Source organism: Rhinolophus sinicus, chromosome 14 (assembly GCF_057876585.1).
Source record: "Rhinolophus sinicus isolate RSI-liver-muscle chromosome 14, RSI-T2T, whole genome shotgun sequence".
NCBI lineage: Eukaryota > Metazoa > Chordata > Mammalia > Chiroptera > Rhinolophidae > Rhinolophus > Rhinolophus sinicus.
The window spans coordinates 44,270,333-44,288,503 of NC_142514.1; the positions used below are offsets into that span (position 1 = coordinate 44,270,333).

General features: G+C 40.8%; 2 protein-coding genes across 9 annotated transcripts in view; one reads left to right on the forward strand and one right to left on the reverse strand.

Annotated features, from left to right (window-relative positions):
* NFIA (nuclear factor I A) overlaps positions 1-18,171 on the forward strand; it is a 562,979-nt gene that overhangs the window by 150,840 nt on the left and 393,968 nt on the right. The window lies entirely within an intron of this gene.
* LOC141572107 (uncharacterized) overlaps positions 1-18,171 on the reverse strand; it is a 147,687-nt gene that overhangs the window by 114,670 nt on the left and 14,846 nt on the right. Inside the window, exon 1 of one of the 4 annotated variants that reach the window (XR_012497235.2) lies at positions 16,076-16,221. The exons of the other annotated variants lie outside the window; for them this stretch is intronic. The gene's annotated coding sequence lies outside the window, so the exon portion shown is untranslated. Of the gene's footprint in view, positions 1-16,075; positions 16,222-18,171 lie in introns of those variants that run through there. 4 annotated transcript variants of the gene reach the window in all.

An 18,171-nucleotide genomic window follows, 5' to 3' on the forward strand; every position in this document is an offset into this window, starting at 1 on the left:
AACAACAGTGCATGGCAAACAATAGGAGTGAAAGATCAGAGGGGAGGGAGATAAACAGGAAAAATGACACACATAGTGAAGGACCCTGAAAGATCTGGAGGGGCATCTCCATGAGGGCAAGGATCGTATTTGTGATGTTCCCTCTTAGTGCCAAGTGACTAGCAGAGGGCCTAGTTTTGTTTTTTGATAAAATAAACCAAAAAAAATGTACTCCACTCTTCTCAGAACTGTAAGTCATACTTACTATTCATATATGTGATCCTACTTTCTGGGGATAGAACATGCCGTCAGAGTCCTTTGTTAAGGTTCCTGAGTCTGTGAACTGAAATTAATTTTATGCACAATTTCTTTATACGTGTCAAGAATTAGTGAGCTTTGGAGGGTATGCCAAGCTGGGTTCATACACAAACGGTTGTGTGGTTTTTTTTTTTACTTTATCTAATATGTCAGAATACGTAGACAACAGATGGAAAATAGATTGGAACGTGTCTGAAATGTCAGTCAGGGCTCTGTGGGAAAATGAGGCACAATCTATTGGTGATTTGCATTGGTCACAAGTGAAGGATATGGTGATTAAAAAGCACGCGCGCCATACATATGCCATCTTGAACAGACACTGCCTTTAATGTGGGTTTCTTAAAGATTTTTAGCACAATCTAAATGCTCAACGTCATCCTTCACCTTATAAACTGTGTGCATGTGATTTCATCCTTTTCTTTCATCTTCCTATTATGAAATAAAACATATATCTGAAACACATTGCTAAACAAAAAATATGTATATGTACACACACACACAGACACACACAGTTCGATGACTTGTGTGAAGTGAACATGTGTCATACCAGCATTCAGGTCAAGAAATAGAACTCAGTCAGTCTCCCACAAACTCCTCTCTTTCGCCCCCGCCCAAACACTACCTACCATTTTTAAGGGTATCACTTGATTTTTAAGGGTATCACTTCCTTGCTCTCCTTTATAGTTTTATCACCTAAGTTTGTTTCTCTAAGTACCGTGGTTTGGTTTTGCTCTGTTTCTTTTTCTTTTTATAAACTGAATCATATCCTATACATACTTTCTATAAACTGAATCATATTTACTTTCTATAAACTGAATCATATCCTATACATACATTCTTTTCTATTTAGTTTCTTTTGCTCAGTATTATGCTTGTGAGCTTGATCGATTTTGCTACAGGTACCTGTAACTCATTCATTTTTCACTGTTGTGTAGTAACAAAAAGTGTAAATATATGACAATTTTATTTATCCAATCCAGGGTGATGGATTGTTACCAATTTTTAAGTAGTTTGAATAATGTTGCTATGAACTTTCTTATACGTTCTTCACAGAGCACACATTTCTGTTGAATCTCTGCCTAGAGAGCAATTGTTGGATTATAAGGTATTCTTGTGTTCTACGTGAGTAGATAATGCCAAACTGTTTTCCATAGTAGTTGTATCAATTCCAATTCCACCAGCAATGTATGAGAATGTCAGTTGCTCCACATTCTCACCAACAGTTGGTTTTGTAGTCTATTTTTTTAATTATTTTTTTTTCAATTACAGTTGGCGTTCAATATTATATTAGTTTCAGGTGTACAGTATAGTGGTTAGACATTTATATAATTTACGAAGTTATCCCCCCAATAAATCTAGTACCACCTGGCACCATACATAATTATTACAATATTATTGACTATATTCCCTATGCTGTACTTTACATCCCTGTGACTATTTTGAAACTACCAATTTGTACTTTTTCTTTTTTTATTTATTTATTTTTTTTGCTCCGAAAAGCTTTATTGTTTCAATTTGGTCCATGGCATGGGAGAGGCCTCCAGGGTGATTAGAAGGCTGCCTACCGGTTGCAGGAGAGGCTCAGGCAAAAGCCCAACACCAAGGGGTTGCACAGGGGTCCCTCAAAGGCCTCTGGGCTCCAAAGGCTCCTAGTCATGCTTGAGGGTGAGCCTTTTAAAGAGATACTCATGGGGCAGCCGATTATCTCAGTTGGTTAGAACGTGATACCGGTAACAGCAAGGCTGCCAAGGATTGGTTTGATCCCTGCATGGGCCACTGTGGGCAGCGCCCTCATTTTTGAAAAAAGAGAGAGAGGGAGAGAGAAAAAGATACTCACCCAGCCCAGCAGGGTAGCGGCTGGCCACCCTGCAAAGGTTAAGCAGGCTCAGGTGGTTACCGTTTTCTTGAGGAGTTTGACCTCCTCATCCAGGAAGTGGCTCTCCCAGAAGTCACAGAGATCGGCGTCTGGGCAGGCAGAACCCAGGGTATGCAGACCCAAAAAGGCCCGGTTCAGGTGCTTCTCCATGGCCATGGAGGCTTCCACGGCTTGCTGACTGTTACCCCACTCATCTTGGGAAGGCTTCTGCAGGTCCTGGAAGAAGGTGTGGCTGCTACGCTGGTTTTGCATCTTCAAGGGAGGCTCGGCGCCCTCACGCTTTTCTTCGACCAACTTACTTAGGGAAGAAGTGGCTCAGAGCCACATCTTCGTGGTCGAAACAGAAGCCCAGAGAGAGGTAGGTGAAGGAGGCCCGCAGATGGTTGACAGTGGCCTCCACCTCGGTGGAATAATTCTGACGAACTTGGGCTCTCATGGTTGTTTGGCAATAAGGAGTTAAGCTCAAAAAATGGTGTTGGCTGGTTTCAGAGGCCGATGATGGCTAAGTTGGTCCCAAAGGTTGAGACTGGAAAAGAGGTTGGAGGGTGCTGGGAGGCTGGAAGAAAGGGCGTCCATGGGTCTGTTCCATCCAAACATTGTTGAAGCAAGAGACAGATCCAAGGGACGGCCGAGGGCACTCCAATTTGTACTCATTAATCCCTTCACTTGTTTCACCCTACCCCCCTACCCCCTCAACCACCTCCTATCTGGCAACCATCAGTTTGTTCTTTTTAAAAAAAAAAAAAAAAGATTTAATTGGGGAAGGGGAACAGGACTTTATTGGGGAACAGTGTGTATTTCCAGGCCTTTTTTTTCCAAGTCAAGTTGTTGTCCTTTCAATCTTAGTTGTGGAGGGCGCAGCTCAGCTCCAGGTCCAGTTGCCGTTGCTAGTTGCAGGGGGCACAGCCCACCATCCCTTGCGGGAGTCAAACCGGCAGCCTTGTAGTTGAGAGGACGCGCTCCAACCAACTGAGCCATTCGGGAGGCAGCTCAGCTCAAGGTGCCGTGTGTTCAATTTTAGTTGCAGGGGGCGCTGCCCACCATCCCTTGCGGGACTCGAGGAATTGAACTGGCAACCTTGTGGTTGAGGGCCCACTGGCCCATGTGGGAATCGAACCAGCAGCCTTCAGAGTTAGGAGCATGGAGCTCTAACCGCCTGAGCCACCGGACCGGCACCATCAGTTTGTTCTTTGTATCTATGAGTCTGTATGGGTTTTGTTTGTTCGTTTATTTTGTTCTTTAGATTCCACATATAAGTGAAATCATATGGTAGTTGTCTTCCTCTGTCTGACTTACTTCATTTAGCATGACACCTCCTAGGTCCATCCATATTATCACAAATGTTAAAATTTCATTCTTTTTTGTGGTTGAGTAATATTCCATTGTATAGTAATGTTTCACTTCATCATATTAGGTTGGTGCAAAAGTAATTGCGGTTTAAAAGGTTAAAAATAATTGCAAAAACCACAATTACTTTTGCACCAACCTAATATATTGATGGGCACTTAGGTGGCTTCCATATTCTGGCAATTGTAAATAACACTGCAATGAACATAGTGTGCATATATCTTCTCGAATTAGTGTTTTGGATTTTTTCGAATAAACCCAGAAGTATGATTGCTGGGTCATAAGGTAGTTCTATTTTTAATTTTTTGAGGAACTACATACTGTTTTCCATAGTGGCTGCGCCAATTTGCAATCCCATAAACCATACATGAAGGTTCCTTTTTCCACATCCTCCCCAACACCTGTTGTTTGTTGATTTATTGATTATAGCAATTCTGACAGGTGTGAGGTGATATCTCATTGTGGTTTTAATTTGCGTTTCTCTGGTGATTAGTGATGTTGAGCATATTTTCCTATGTCTATTGGCTATCTGTATGTCCTCTTTGGAGAAATGTATATTCGGGTCCTCTGCCCATTTTTCAGTTGTATTGTTTGTTTCTTTAATGTTAAGTTGTATGAGTTCTTTATACATTTTGGATATTAACCCCTTACCAGATACCATTGGCAAATATGTTCTCCCAATCTGTACGTCGTCTTTTAGCTTTGTTAATGGTTTCCTTTGCTGTGTAAAAAATTTTAGTTTGATGTGGTCCCATTTGTTGAAGATATATCAAAAATATATATATATATTACTAAGAGCATTGTCAGAGACTATCCTACTTATGTTTTCTTCTAGGAGTTTTATAGTTTTGGGCCTTACATTTAAGTCTTTAATCCATTTTGAGTTTGTTCTTGTATATGGTGTAAGAGATCTAGTTTCATTTCTTTGCATGTATCTGTCCAGTTTTCCCAACAACATTTACTAAAAGACTGTCTTTACCTCTTTGTATATTCTTGCCTCCTTTGTCATACGTTAATTGACCACAGAGGCATGGGTATATTTCTGGGGTCTCTATTCTGTTCCATTGATCTATGTCTATTTTTATGCCAGCACCATGCCATTTTAATTACTATAGCCTTATAGTATAACTTGATAGCAGGTAGCATGATACCTCCAACGTTGCTCTTTCAAGATTGCTGTGGCTATTTGGGGTCTTTTGTGGTTCCATATAAATTTTAGGATTATTTGTTCCAGTTCTAAGAAGAATGCCATTGGTATTTTCATAGGGATTGCATTGAATCTATAGATTGCTTTGAGTTGTATGGACATTTTAACAATGTTAATTATTCCTATCCATGCTTCCATTTATTTGTATCTTCTTCATATTCTTTCTTCAATGTCTTCCACTTTTCTGAGTACAGGTCTTTTATCTCCTTGGTTAAATTTATTCCTGGGTTGTTTTTTTCTTTTGTTTTGTTTTGATGCAATGGTAAATGGGATTGTTTCCTTAATTTCTCTTTCTGATAGTTTGTAACTGGTGTATAAAAAAGCAACTGATTTCTGAATATTAATTTTGTATCATGCTACTTTACTCAATTCATTTATCAGTTCTAATAGTTTTTTGGTGGAATCTTTAGGGTTCTCTATATATAGAATCATGTCGTCTGCAAATAATAAAAGGTTTACTTTTCCTTTCCAATTTGGATACGTTTTATTTCTTTTTCTTGTCTGATTGCTGTGACTAGGACTTCCAATACTATGTTGAACAAAAGTGATGAATGTGGACATCCGTGTCTTTTTTCTGATCTTTAGGAAAACACTTTTAGCTTTGCCCCATTGACTATGATGTTAGCCATGGATTTTTCCTATATGGCCTTTATTATGTTTAGCTTATGTTTCCTGTATTCCCACTTTGCTGAGAGTTTTTATCATAAATGGAAGCTGGATATTTTCAAATGCTTTTCCTGCATCTATTGATATGATCATATGATTTTTATCCTTCATTTTGTTTATTTGTGTATCATGTTAATTGATTTGCAGATATTGAACCAACCTTGCAAGCCAGGAATAAATCCCACTTGATAGTGGTGTATGATCTTTTTAATGTATGGCTGAATTCAGTTTGCTAATGTTTTGTTGAGGGTTTTGCATCTTTGTCCATCAGGGATATTAGCCTATAGTTTTATTTTTTTGTAATGTCTTTGTCTGGTTTTGGAATCAGAGTAATGCTGGACTCTTAAAATGAGCTTGAGAGCCTTCCCTCTTCTTCAATTTTTTTGGAATAGTTTGAGAAGGATAGGTGTTAATTCTTCTTTGAATGTTTGGTAAAATTCACCAGTGAAGCCATTGGTCCAGGACTGTTATTTGTTGGGAGGTTTTTGATTAGTGGTTCAATTTTAGTAGTTATAGCTCTGTTTGTTCTTGATGTGGTATGACAAATAGATTTTCTGTTTCTTCTTGACTAAATCTTGGAAAATTGTATGTTTCTAGAATTTATCCATTTGTTCCAGATTGTCCAATTTGACAGCATATAATTGTTTATAGTATTTTCTTAAAATCCTTTGTATTTCTGTGGTGTCAATTGTCATTTCTCCTCTTTCATTTCTGATTTTATTTATCTGGGTTTTCTTTTTTTCTTGGTGAGTGTGGTTAAAAGTTTATCAATTTTGTTTATCTTTTCAAAGAACCAGATTTTGGTTTCATTGATCTTTTGTATTTTTTTTTTTTTAGACTCTAATTTGTTCATTTCCTCTTTAATCTTTATTGTTTCTTTCCTTCTACTTACTTTGGGCTTTGTTTGTTTTTCTTTTTCTAGTTTCTTTAGGTGTAGGGTTAAATTGCTGTATTGCTGTAAATTTCCCTCTTAGGATTGTTTTCACTTTGTCCCATAGATTTTGCATCATTGTGTTTTCATTTTCATTTGTCTCAAGTTATTTTTTGATTTCTTCTTTGATCTAATTGTTAACCCATTCATTGTTTGGTAGCATGTTATTTAGCCTCCATGTGTTTGTGTATTTTTCAGTTTTATTCTTATAGTTGTTTCTAGTGTCATATCATTTTGGTCAGAGAAGATGCTTGATATGATTTCAGTCTACTTAAATTTATTGAGACTTGGTTTGTGGCCTAACATGTGGTCTATCCTGAAAATGTTCCATGTGCACTTAAAAAGAATGTATATCCTGCTGCTTTGAGGAGAAATGCTCTAAAAATATCAACTAAATCTATCTGGTCTAATGTGTCATTTAAAGCCACCAATTCCTTGCTGATTTTCTGTCTAGCTGATCTGTCCATTGGTGTCAATGGGGTGTAAAAGTCCCATATAATTACTGTATTACTGTCTATTTCTCCCTTAATGTCTGTCAATATTTGCTTTATATATTTAGGTGCTCCTACATTGGGTGCATAAATGTTTACAAGGGTTATATCCTCTTGTTGGATTGATTCCTTTATCGTTGTGAAATGTCCTTTTTGTCTCTGGTTATAGCCTTTGTTTTAAAGTATATTATGTCTGATATAAGTATTGCTACCCCAGATTTTTCTTTTGTGTTTCCATTTGCATGAAATATCTTTTTCCATCTCTTTACTTTCAGTCTATTTGTGTCTTGAGATCTGAAGTAGGTCTCTTGTAGACAGCATATATATGGGTCTTGTTTTCTTATCCATCTAGCCACCCTACCTTTTTTTGATTGGAGGATTTAATCCACTTACATTTAAAATGATTATTAATAGGTATGTAGTTATTGCCAATTTATTATTCATACTTGTGTTCTTTTGGGGTTTTTTCCTTCTTATAGAAGTCCCTTTAACATTTCTTATAATACTGATTTGTTGGTGATGAACTCCTTTAGCCTTTTCTTGTTTGGGGAGCTCTTTCTCTCTCCTGTGATTCTAATGATAGTCTTGCTTGGTAGAATAATGTTGATTGTAGGTCCTTGCTTTTCATCACTTTGAATAGGGTGTTTGTGAGCAAGTGAGTCTGTGCACAGGCCCTTTAAGAGGACACCTGGGTTTCCAGTATCACTTCATCTCACCCAGACAGAACCCCCACCGATTTTCACAGCCAGGTATTGTGGGTACTCCTCTTCTCATGGAGTACTCCAGTACTCCATGCTGGGGAGCCTAGTGTGGGGCTGGGACTCCACACTCCTCAGGGGGGACCTCTGCACCTGAGATATCCCTCCCAATTCTCAACTGCCACGTGTGGGTATGGGACGAGTATCTCCACCCCTGCTACCTGTCTCAACATGGCTTCTCCTATATATCCTTGGTTATAGGAGTTCTATTCAGCTAATCTTCAGATGGTTCTCCAGGCTGATTGTTCTATAATTTAGTTATGATTTTGATGTTGTCATGGGAGGAGGCAAACAAAGTTTACTTACTTCACCATCTTGATCAGAGGCTCTGGTTTTGTAGTCTATCGATTGTAGCCATTCTGATATGCGTGTTGATTATATTGGGGTTTTGATTTTTATTCCCTGATGACTAATGGGCATCTTTTATATATGCTTTTTAACAATTTGAATATCCTCTTTTGTGAAGTGACTGTTCAGGCCCATGTGCCAGATTTGTTTTCTTTTTTAAATTACAGGAATTATTTTTAACTAGTCTGGACTCAAATCTTTTTCAGTTATATCTGTTACAAATGTCTTCTCCTATTTGGTGGCTTTCTTTACACTCTCCTGATGGTGTTTTTGGAGGAAAAAAAGTTCTTAATTTTATGTAATTTATTATATCAATATTTCTCTTTAAAGTTTGTGCTTTATTTTGTCTACTTTAAGAAAATTTTCCCTATCCCCAGGTTGTAAAGATATGCTATCTTACCTTCTAGAGGTTTCATTGTTTTATCTTTTACTTTTAGAACTACAGCCACCTGGCACTTATTCATTTGCTGGGTTTTGGTCTGGTGTAAAGCAGTAAGTCATTTCATTTTGTCTGTAAGGACAGTCCACTGACCCAGTTTTGGAAATTATTGATAATTATTAGACAATCATCAGTTTTGGACTGCTCTGAAGCAATATCTTTGAATCAACTGTCCGTATATACACGGGTCTCTTTCTGGGATCCTATTTTATGTTTTTGTTTAGGTGGCAATACTATACTGATATCTGCAGTTTTCATATCCAGTGGAGCAAATCCTCCCACTATTCTTCTTCATCAAGTGTCATGGTTAGTCTCGGCCATTTGCACTAACATATGCATTTAGAATAACCTTTTCAAGTTCTATTTTTAAAATCGTTTTGGGACTTAATTGGGAACACATTGACTTTATAGATCATGTTAGAGAAAAATAAGATATTTATAACACTGTATTGTCCAATTGTGAACATGGTATATAGCTCTGCTTTTACCTAGGCATTTTATACACAATATTATTGTCTTCTTGAAGTTGAAGTTCATTCCTGAGCATTTAAGAGTTTTGACATTATCATATATATAAATTTTCATTTTATAATTGTTTGAGGCTTATACATAGAAATGCAATGTTTTTTGTTGATCTTGTATCTAGTGGTCTGCTAAGCTCACATTAATTTCAATAATTCTTAAATATTTTGGATTTTCTACATATGCAATCATATCATATGCAAGTAATAAGAGTTAATGTCTTCCTTTCCAATCCTTATACATTTTATTTCTTTCTTTGCCTTACAATACAAGCTAGAATCAGTACAACATTGAATAGAAGCACTGATAGTAATCATCCTTATGCTGTTCCCAATCTCAAAGCTTTTAACATTTTACCATTAAGCATGGTGTTTGCTGTTGGCTTTTGGTTTTTGAAATAGGTAATTAGATCACTGATTTCCAGCCTTTTTTTTTCTAATATATGCATTTGAAGCTACAGATTTCCCTCTAAGGTTTATCTGTATCCCACAAGTTTTGATACATTTTTTTCATTATTTTTCAGTTTAAAATATTTTCTAATTTCCATTGTCATTTCTTCTTTGAACTGTGGGACTATAAAACTGTATTTAGTAATTTCCAGATATTTGGGGATTTTCCCAGTTATCTTCTTGTTATTGATTTCTGACTTAAATGCATGGAAGAAAATTTTTGAAAAGTTTTTGATACTTTTTTTATGGTCTAGAAGTTTTGTATGTGCTTGGGGGAAAAAAATATGTATTTTACCATTATTGGTTGTTTTATTCTACATATGTTCATTAAATCAAATGTTGCTCAAATCCTATATGTCCTAACTGATTTTTGTTCTTAGGGTTCCATTAGATATTGAAAGTGATTATTAAAATTTCCCATTATGATTATGAGTTAGTCTATTTCACCTTTTAGTTTTGTCAAATCTTGCTGTATTTTCATTCCTGTTATTTGGAACATACAAAATTTCTGTGAATTAACTCTTTTATCAGTGCAGTATCTCTCTTCATCTCTAGTAATGCTATATAAGTATTATAAAATATGTAGCGGTGTTTGGCTGGTACTTGTGTATATATTTCCTCTGCTTTCCTTCAACTTTTCTGTATTTCTATGCTTCAGTATGTGTCTTATAAATATGTTAAGTATAGTAATTTTAAAGTTTGTGTCTCATAACTCCTATATCTAGGATCCCTATATGTCTGTTTCTGTTGCCTATTGGCTTCGTTAGTTTTCATTCATTTCACTCCTAGTTTTCTTATTACACGATAGTCATTGTATATGAGAATCTGTGTATAGAATTAAATTTGAGGCCTAAGATGACTATCTTCCCCAGAGAATATTTACATCTCTCTCTGTCCTCAAGCCATAATTACTTCAATACAATTTAAAAATGATTCAAAATTGGTGTTAGTCCCTGCTGGGCCTCTCTAGTTCTGGTTCACCCATTTTCCCGGGTTCAGACCTTCCCAGGGTCGTAACCCAGAACTCCCAACCTGGGTAGGTCCTGATCTACAATCTCTCCCTTCTTCATCCCACCCGTTAGCTACTGTCTCTAGAGTTGGCAAAGATCCATCCTGGCAAAGGAGGCCCAAATGCTGAGTTTGTCACTTGGGCCTCACTCTCCTCTATATCGTAACCAGGTTATTCTTCACTATCTTGTTAGTTTTTCAATGCCTTAGAGCAGGTATTTTTATATTTTCATCAGCGTCTCTTATTGTCCTCAAAATGATGATTAGTCCAAATGACCTTGTCCACCATTACTAGAGAGATGTACCAGTCTGCTCCATTTGTTTTGTCTTTTAATATAAATAATAATTTATATTATTTTCTTATTATGCAGTCTTATTACTATAGCTTTCTTATTATAAAAGTTATACATTCATTCCCACTATCAAAAATTTAGAAAAGATAAACATAAAAAGGAAGAAAATAAAAATCACTTATAATTTCACCATTCTGAAATGCATTTCCTACTTGTCTTTTTTCATTGCATATATACAAATATTTTTAACAGAAATGAGATCATCCTATACTTATTTTGTAATAGAATTGATTCATTTAATATATCACAACACCCTGATAGCTTTATGGCATTCTCATGTGTGTATATACCATAATTCATTTAAACAATTCTCTAGAATTGGATATCAAAATTTTTCCAATTACTCATCATTATAAAACCACTGTCACAAACATTATTTTGTCAAATATTTGAACAGTTTGTGATTATTTCCTTAGGATAAATTCCCAAAAGTAGAGTTACTCATCAAAAGATATATAAGGCACTATATATAAATTGCCAAGTCGTCCATCAGTAGAGCATTATCAATATGTACTTCTACCAACAGTGTCTGAGAGTAATGTTCAACTCCTAATATCAGATTAGAACTTCTGAGCAATTATTTCCTTACCAATATCGGTGAGATTTACCATTTTAAAGCATTCTAAATGTTCTCGGCCCTGCCTTTTGTCATCATTGTGACGTTGATTTCTTCCTTGGTATGTAAAATAAGCTACCAACTCAACGATTGGAGGGATTTAAGAACTTAGTAATGGAGACCAACCATTTCTTATGCTGGGGTGGGGGGTGCTGTATAAAAGCTGGTTTACTGGGGATCACTAGGGATGATGATGACTTCCAGCCCTCCAGTGGCCAAAGTAGGGCGCCTCCTTCTGGTTGGTATAGACATCCCCTCTATTAAAAAGCAGACAAAGTAAATGAGTAGAAAAGTTCTTTATGGTAACTCAGAAATTAGTATCAACTTAAGCAACACGCTAAAATACACAAACTTTGGTTCGAATTCCCCTGTACTAACAGACTAAAGTCCCAACTCCTTAATGAGGCCTTTCAAAATCTGATCTGTGCCTACCTCTCCTGCCTAGACTTACTCCTCCTGGGCCTTACACCTTAACAACTATCAATACTGGCCTCCAGAGTTCAGAGAGAGCTATGCCTTCTCTCTTCTTCTCCCCTATACCACGGATAGAGTGTCCTTTGCATGGAATGCGTTTCTTCTACTATTCACTATCAACTCTGATTTAGCCTTCAAAATTCATCTCAAATGTCACCTCCACAAGGAAATCTCCCATTACTCCCACAGCCTCTCACAGGAGTAACTCCTGTCTTCTAGCACTGCATGTTAATTTCTATCACAGCATCTATCACTGTACACTGTACTCCTCTACTTACTTGTCAGTGTCATCCACTGCTCATGAGATCAGGAACTATATCTTATATCTCTTTAAACCCTGAGCAGTGCACCTGGAAAAATGTTCCTTAAATTAAGCCTCTTCTTACCCTGTAGACATTCTTACACTCATTTCCGCCAAGTTCAGGACTTTGTTTTGGTTAAAGAAATTATAACCTAAAAATCTCATTCCCACTAAGGTAATGGTGGGATGTAGTTGCATAACATTCTAGAATGATAAAACCGGGAAGGATGTAAGTAATCATAAGCCGAGTTCTTTATTTTTATGGCAAAGGAATTAAATTTCAGGGAGATGGAGTAATTTGTTCAAGGACATAGTGCAAGTTCATGGCCAAACTAAAATGAGAATGCCATTCTTCCGATTTCTAGACCAACATGCTTCCCACTAAATTAAGGCTCTTAGGAGCAGCAGCCCAGAGGAAATAGTGCTTAACTCACAGAAAGGAATCTTTACCAACAGGATTTCAGATGCTATGGCCCCCAGACTAGGAACTAGCTGGCGTCTCCTATCTTAGTCCACATATGTCTACCCAAACTGAGGAGAGGAAAAACTCTACAATATTAACACAGAGAAAAAAGATTATGATTCGCTGTATATTTTATAAACAGGATTTTGTTCTGTGTTCATTATTGTATATCCTCTTTAAGGTGTTGAAAGCTAATATTTTTGAAGATGGACAAATAGAAACACAAAGCCACACATGCTTTTCAAACCAGGTATTTGATGTAATCGAAACTGAGTTTGAAAGGTTTACTTTTCTTGGCTTACTTACTGTTATAGAACTGCAGTATAGAAAATAGCAGGCATCTATTTCTGAAGTATATTAGGACTTGAGCTGTAAGTTAAAATCAACAAAGATATCTACCTGCCAACTACCTTTTCTAACTCCAATTACGTTATTTTACTTTTCTTTCTAAATATTATTAGAAAATGAAATCGTAAGAAATATTGTATTACTAAGGCCCTGGCTTAGCCCACGGGGCAATACACTGTTTGGGTCAGCAACTTCTAGTAGCTAACTTTCAGCAAATTGCTTAGCATTTCTGTGCTTGGTTTGGCTTTTTCATCTGGAGAATGAGGATGTTAATTGTGCATGTTTCAGATAGCTGTTCTGAGGATTAAATGAGATAATACCTGTAAAGTGCTTAGAACAATGCCAGGTACTCCGTAAGGCTTAGGCTTCGTTATTATAGTAGGGGCCCTATAAATACTTATATGGTGAAAATAATCCACAGATCCATCTGGGAGTGGAGGTTAACTACTCTTGCCCCAAAATACAAAGCTCTTGCTATTGAAATAATTTTGGAGAATGGAACAAATCCCTATTGGCTCCCTAGAATATTATGCCGCATGGGGCCATGAAAGAAAATTTGATGAAATACAAGCATTAAATGTTATCACATAGCTATCCATAAATTCTGGATTTCCACAAAGCAGTTCTTCTGAATCATAATTAAGGGTTTGAAAGTCAAATGATTTAAGTGCTAGTTTTAATTACCGCTTGGTGAACTTTAGTGTGTTAGAATTGTCACAACTTTCCTTAAGGATTACTCTGAAGCCAGGCAATACAGTGGGAAATTATTAACTCCTACTTTGATACAGCAATTATCTGCATTAAAAGGTTTATGCAATTAGCTGTTTAAGATGTCATTATATTTTGCCATCTGGTACACAGGAGTTTATGCATATGAACAGGCACGTGTTGAAGTGATTTTCACTATATGACTTGTTCTCAGCCCAAGTCATCTCTCTAATGAGGGGAAGTTACCGTGCACCGTACATTAGAGGCAGGTGCACACTATCAAGCTTCATTTTCATCGAAGACCTTCATTTTTCCATTTTAAAGTATTCTGCACAAGTGTTGGAAAATTAATTAGTCGTTTGCAATTGAACGCCTGCAGGCACGTTCCTTAGCAGTTAGAGGGGGTCATGGCTTCAGTTAGGGGCCGCTCCTCCTCTTCACCCAGACGGTAGCAAGGAACCCTCATTCCATGAAAAAAGCCAGGTGTGACCACTACAAGTAGACAACCTTTCGCGATGAGGGAAAGGGGGGGCCTGGCTGCAGGGTGTTCTGAGCCACACAGGGTCAGCAGCCCCCCTACCCTCATTCCACTAAAGTGTAAGCGAGACCGGGAAAGGGTGCCGCGGCGATTCCCCAAGATTGCAGCTTCCCCGCTCCCTGCCCCTCCCCAGGGAAACCGCAGAGTGGCCCGGGCCACAGCTCTCCCAGAGCGTGAGTCCCCAACTGAAGCGCATTAAAACGGCGCCCTCTGCTGTCGGCTCCCAGCCTCCGGGTAGAGAAAAGGAGGTTAGGGGTCGGGACAAACTTTTCACCAGGCTCACCCCTGAAAGCCAAACTCTAAAAACTGCCTTGCATCCCGATGCACTTTCTGTGCGGAAGCCAAACTCGGCGAGGCTGGACTAGGGATAAGGAATCGCCTGGCACCAGGCAGTGTCTTCCGCGCGCACTGAGAACCCCGGGTGGACCGTCCGGGCGAGCACGCTGCCCAGGCTGGGATGCGAGGGGGGGGGTGTGGCGGCCAGGTGCTGGGAGGGGGGGGGAGGCCGGGGGGGGGGGGGGTCCGGCTGCAGCGAAGGTCCCTAGAGTGAAGGGCCGGCGTGGGGTTGTGGTGGGAGTAGCACGAAAGTTTTTCTCGGCCTCCCACTGCCCCGTTCTCTTGCTGGGTCTTTGTTGGTTGGTTCTGTCTGAATCGCCAAAGGGCATAGCAGTCCCAGAAAGGCACCAGCGGGCACCTAACCGAGGCTGGCTCTGCGCTGCCATTGAAATTTGACACTGACGAACGAGCTAGGCCTGCTGCTTTCTTTGGGAGAGCCTGGGAGTCACCAGTCTCAAGAAACGCAGCTTTGCGTTCCCAGGGAAATGTTTTCTCCCCACGTCACCCTTTCCCCACCATTGCTGCCATCTCCTCCCCATCCAACACACACCCACAACACGCATGTGTTTCCTCTTTCCCATTCCGTGTGCGACTTGGAGAACCGAAGTTCAGCTCCAAAAATTGTGGAAAGAACCTTCTGAGCACGGGGAAAGTATGGCTTTGTTGGGACTGAGGCAAGAATGTAGCCCCTGAGCCTTTTGTTTTGGGGCTTTGACAGTAGAGGCGCCTTTCACCTTTTATATTTGTGGCCTGGGGGTGACAGTGAGATCAAGGGAAGAGAACCTGGCTGAACCTGGCCCCTTTTGTCGTGTTTCTGCACCTGTCCCCTGCCCCCTAACCCCAAGAAACTGAGGGCAGGTTGGATGCCTTACAAGCAAGAAGCAAAAACATGTCCAAATAGACAACAATATGTGAAGCACTGAACCAGGAACCTACAGTTATTGACACTGAAAATAGGAATTTGAAAGCTGATTAGAGAGAGTAAAATTTAAAAAGGGGATAAGTTGGTTTGATTAAATATTCAAATGGATGCAGCCAGGCTTGGTGTACAAATGAAAAGTGGGTAAAATTGGAACTGTTTATTGGAGTTTCAGAACCTCTGTATGTGGGCAGCCATGTCTGAAAGTGAATTGCAGGTCAGAGGTTCTCTGTAGGCTTCTCACAGGAAACAGATAGTAAAGCTTGAGATAATGGTGCCAAGAAAAAGAGCCAACCATTCACGTTGGAAGAGAAAGTTGGATGAGTAAATCAAGGCCAGATTGAAAAGGCCTGGAATCAAGGGGATGAAGTAGGGAAACGTGGTTTGGAGCCAGACTGGACTAGGTCTAAATCTCATCTCATTTATCTTACAAACTGAGTCTCTGTTCCCCTCTGTGAAATGGGATAATTATGCCTCAATATTGTGGGGATTACACAGGGTTAAATGAGACAATGTCCTTAGCCCTAGTTAAATTCATCATTAATATAACCCCTTCTTCCCTTTCAACTTGTCATGCAGGGTGTCAGGCGGGGTCTCTGGTCCTGCTCCACACATAAGAACGCAAGACATGGTGAGGCCAAAAAGGAATACCCACAGAGTCATAGATAGCAGAGTCATACCACTGTAGTCTCGCTGGCGGCTGGGTTGGAGACACAGGAAGCAGGAGCCACACTATCCGCAACCTGCCGTCCACTTTTCTCTGCCAACCAACCTCACTTGCTAGCTGTAATCTGCCATGCTAACTGCAATCCACTCTTGCTAGCTCAGTCACCATCTACTTGCTAGCCCCCATTTTCTGCTAGCGTAGCCACGGCAGCTATATTAGTGGCCAATGGCTCACTGGTTACAGCTGACGGCGAACTAGCCACAGCTGATGGCCATCCAATCACAGTTGATGGCCATTTACTACCCGAGTGAGCACCTTTCCACGTGAGGCCGAGAGCCTGGAAACTGTTCTCTGGGACTCTGTCCCCACACTCCACCCCTACAGGGTCTTGCCTCACAACTTACGCGACAAGCGTCTTCCGCGAGGGGCCCTGTGCGAGGAGCCTGGAGGTGAATGCAATATCCTGGACACAGCCAGGCTCTCTGAGCACAGCCAGGGTTTCTCAGGGCACCACCAGTACTACTGGGCACAGCCAGACTTCCTGGGCTTCTTAGGGTACCGCCAGTCTCCCTGGGCACAGCCAGGGCCTCTCAGGGCACTGCCACTCTCTCTGGGCACAGCCAGAATTCCTGGACTCAGCCAGGCCTCTCAGGGCACTGCCACTCTCTCTGAACACAGCCAGACTTCCTGGACTCAGCCAGGCCTCTCAGGGCACTGCCACTCTCTCTGGGCACAGCCAGACTTCCTGGACTCAGCCAGGCCTCTCAGGGCACTGCCACTCTCTCTGGGCACAGCCAGACTTCCTGGACTCAGCCAGGCCTCTCAGGGCACTGCCACTCTCTGGGCACAGCCAGACTTCTTGGCCTCAGCCAGGCCTCTCAGGGCACTGCCACTCTCTCTGGGCACAGCCAGACTTCCTGGACTCAGCCAGGCCTCTCAGGGCACTGCCACTCTCTCTAGGCACAGCCAGACTTCCTGGACTCAGCCAGGGCTCTCAGGTTATCATGCTGGAATAACAGCGGCTCACAGTCAAGGTGCTTACATATTCTCAATGGCGGCCGGTCAAGACACAAAAGCAAACATCCGCCAGTTCCACTACATGGTGGTATGCTCCCAAGCAAACAGTCAAGCGGTCCATTAAATTAGGGATAGAAGGCAATTCCCCATAGTCCGTAGTCATTCGCCAGGGCTATCCTGGGGTTGAGGGACGACCTTGACCTCACCCTCAGCTCCCACCGAGGACTCAGCAAGCGTTTCCTCCTGGGACTACCAGTCCTGCATCCAGGCTGCCTCAGCAAGCACTTCCCAGCCCACAGGGCCGCAACGACCTTCGCTTTCTCCAGCCTATGCTGGTTGAGGAACCATCCACGTTTTCCCACCCCTCCATGGGGGTCCAGCTCTCCAGCAGCTGCTCCTCCTGGTCTTCCTGAGACTGAGTGTTCATACGCACAAACTGCTCCACTGCCTTCGGAGAGCGTTGGCTGGCACCATACCCTGCTCGCTGCACCATGTGTCACACGGGGCGTCCTACGGGGTCCCTGATCCCACTCCCCACATAAGAACGCAGGACATGGTGAGGCCAAAAAGGAACACCCACAGAGTCATAGATAGCGGAGTCATACCACTGTAGTCTCGCTGGCGGCTGGGTTGGAGACACAGGAAGCAGGAGCCACACTATCCGCAACCTGCCGTCCACTTTTCTCTGCTAACCGACCCCACTTGCCAGCTGTAATCTGCCATGCTACCTGCAATCCGCTCTTGCTAGCTCAGCCACCATTTTCTTGCTAGCCCCCATTTTCTGCTAGCATAGCCACAGCAGTTATATTAGTGGCCAATGGCTCACTGGTTACAGCTGACGGCCAACTAGCCACAGCTGATGGCCATCCAATCACAGTTGATGGCCACTTACTACCCGAGTGAGCACCTTTCCACATGAGGCTGGGAGCCTGGAAACTGTTCTCTGGGACTCTGTCCCCACACAACTATTTCAAAATTGTTCCCATGATCTCTTGGCTTCTTCAGGGCATGTTTAAAGGTTCTTCAAATAAACATGTGGCTATGCCCCTCTTGTTTAAATTCAGTCAGCTCTGTTGCCGCCAGACACTCTGG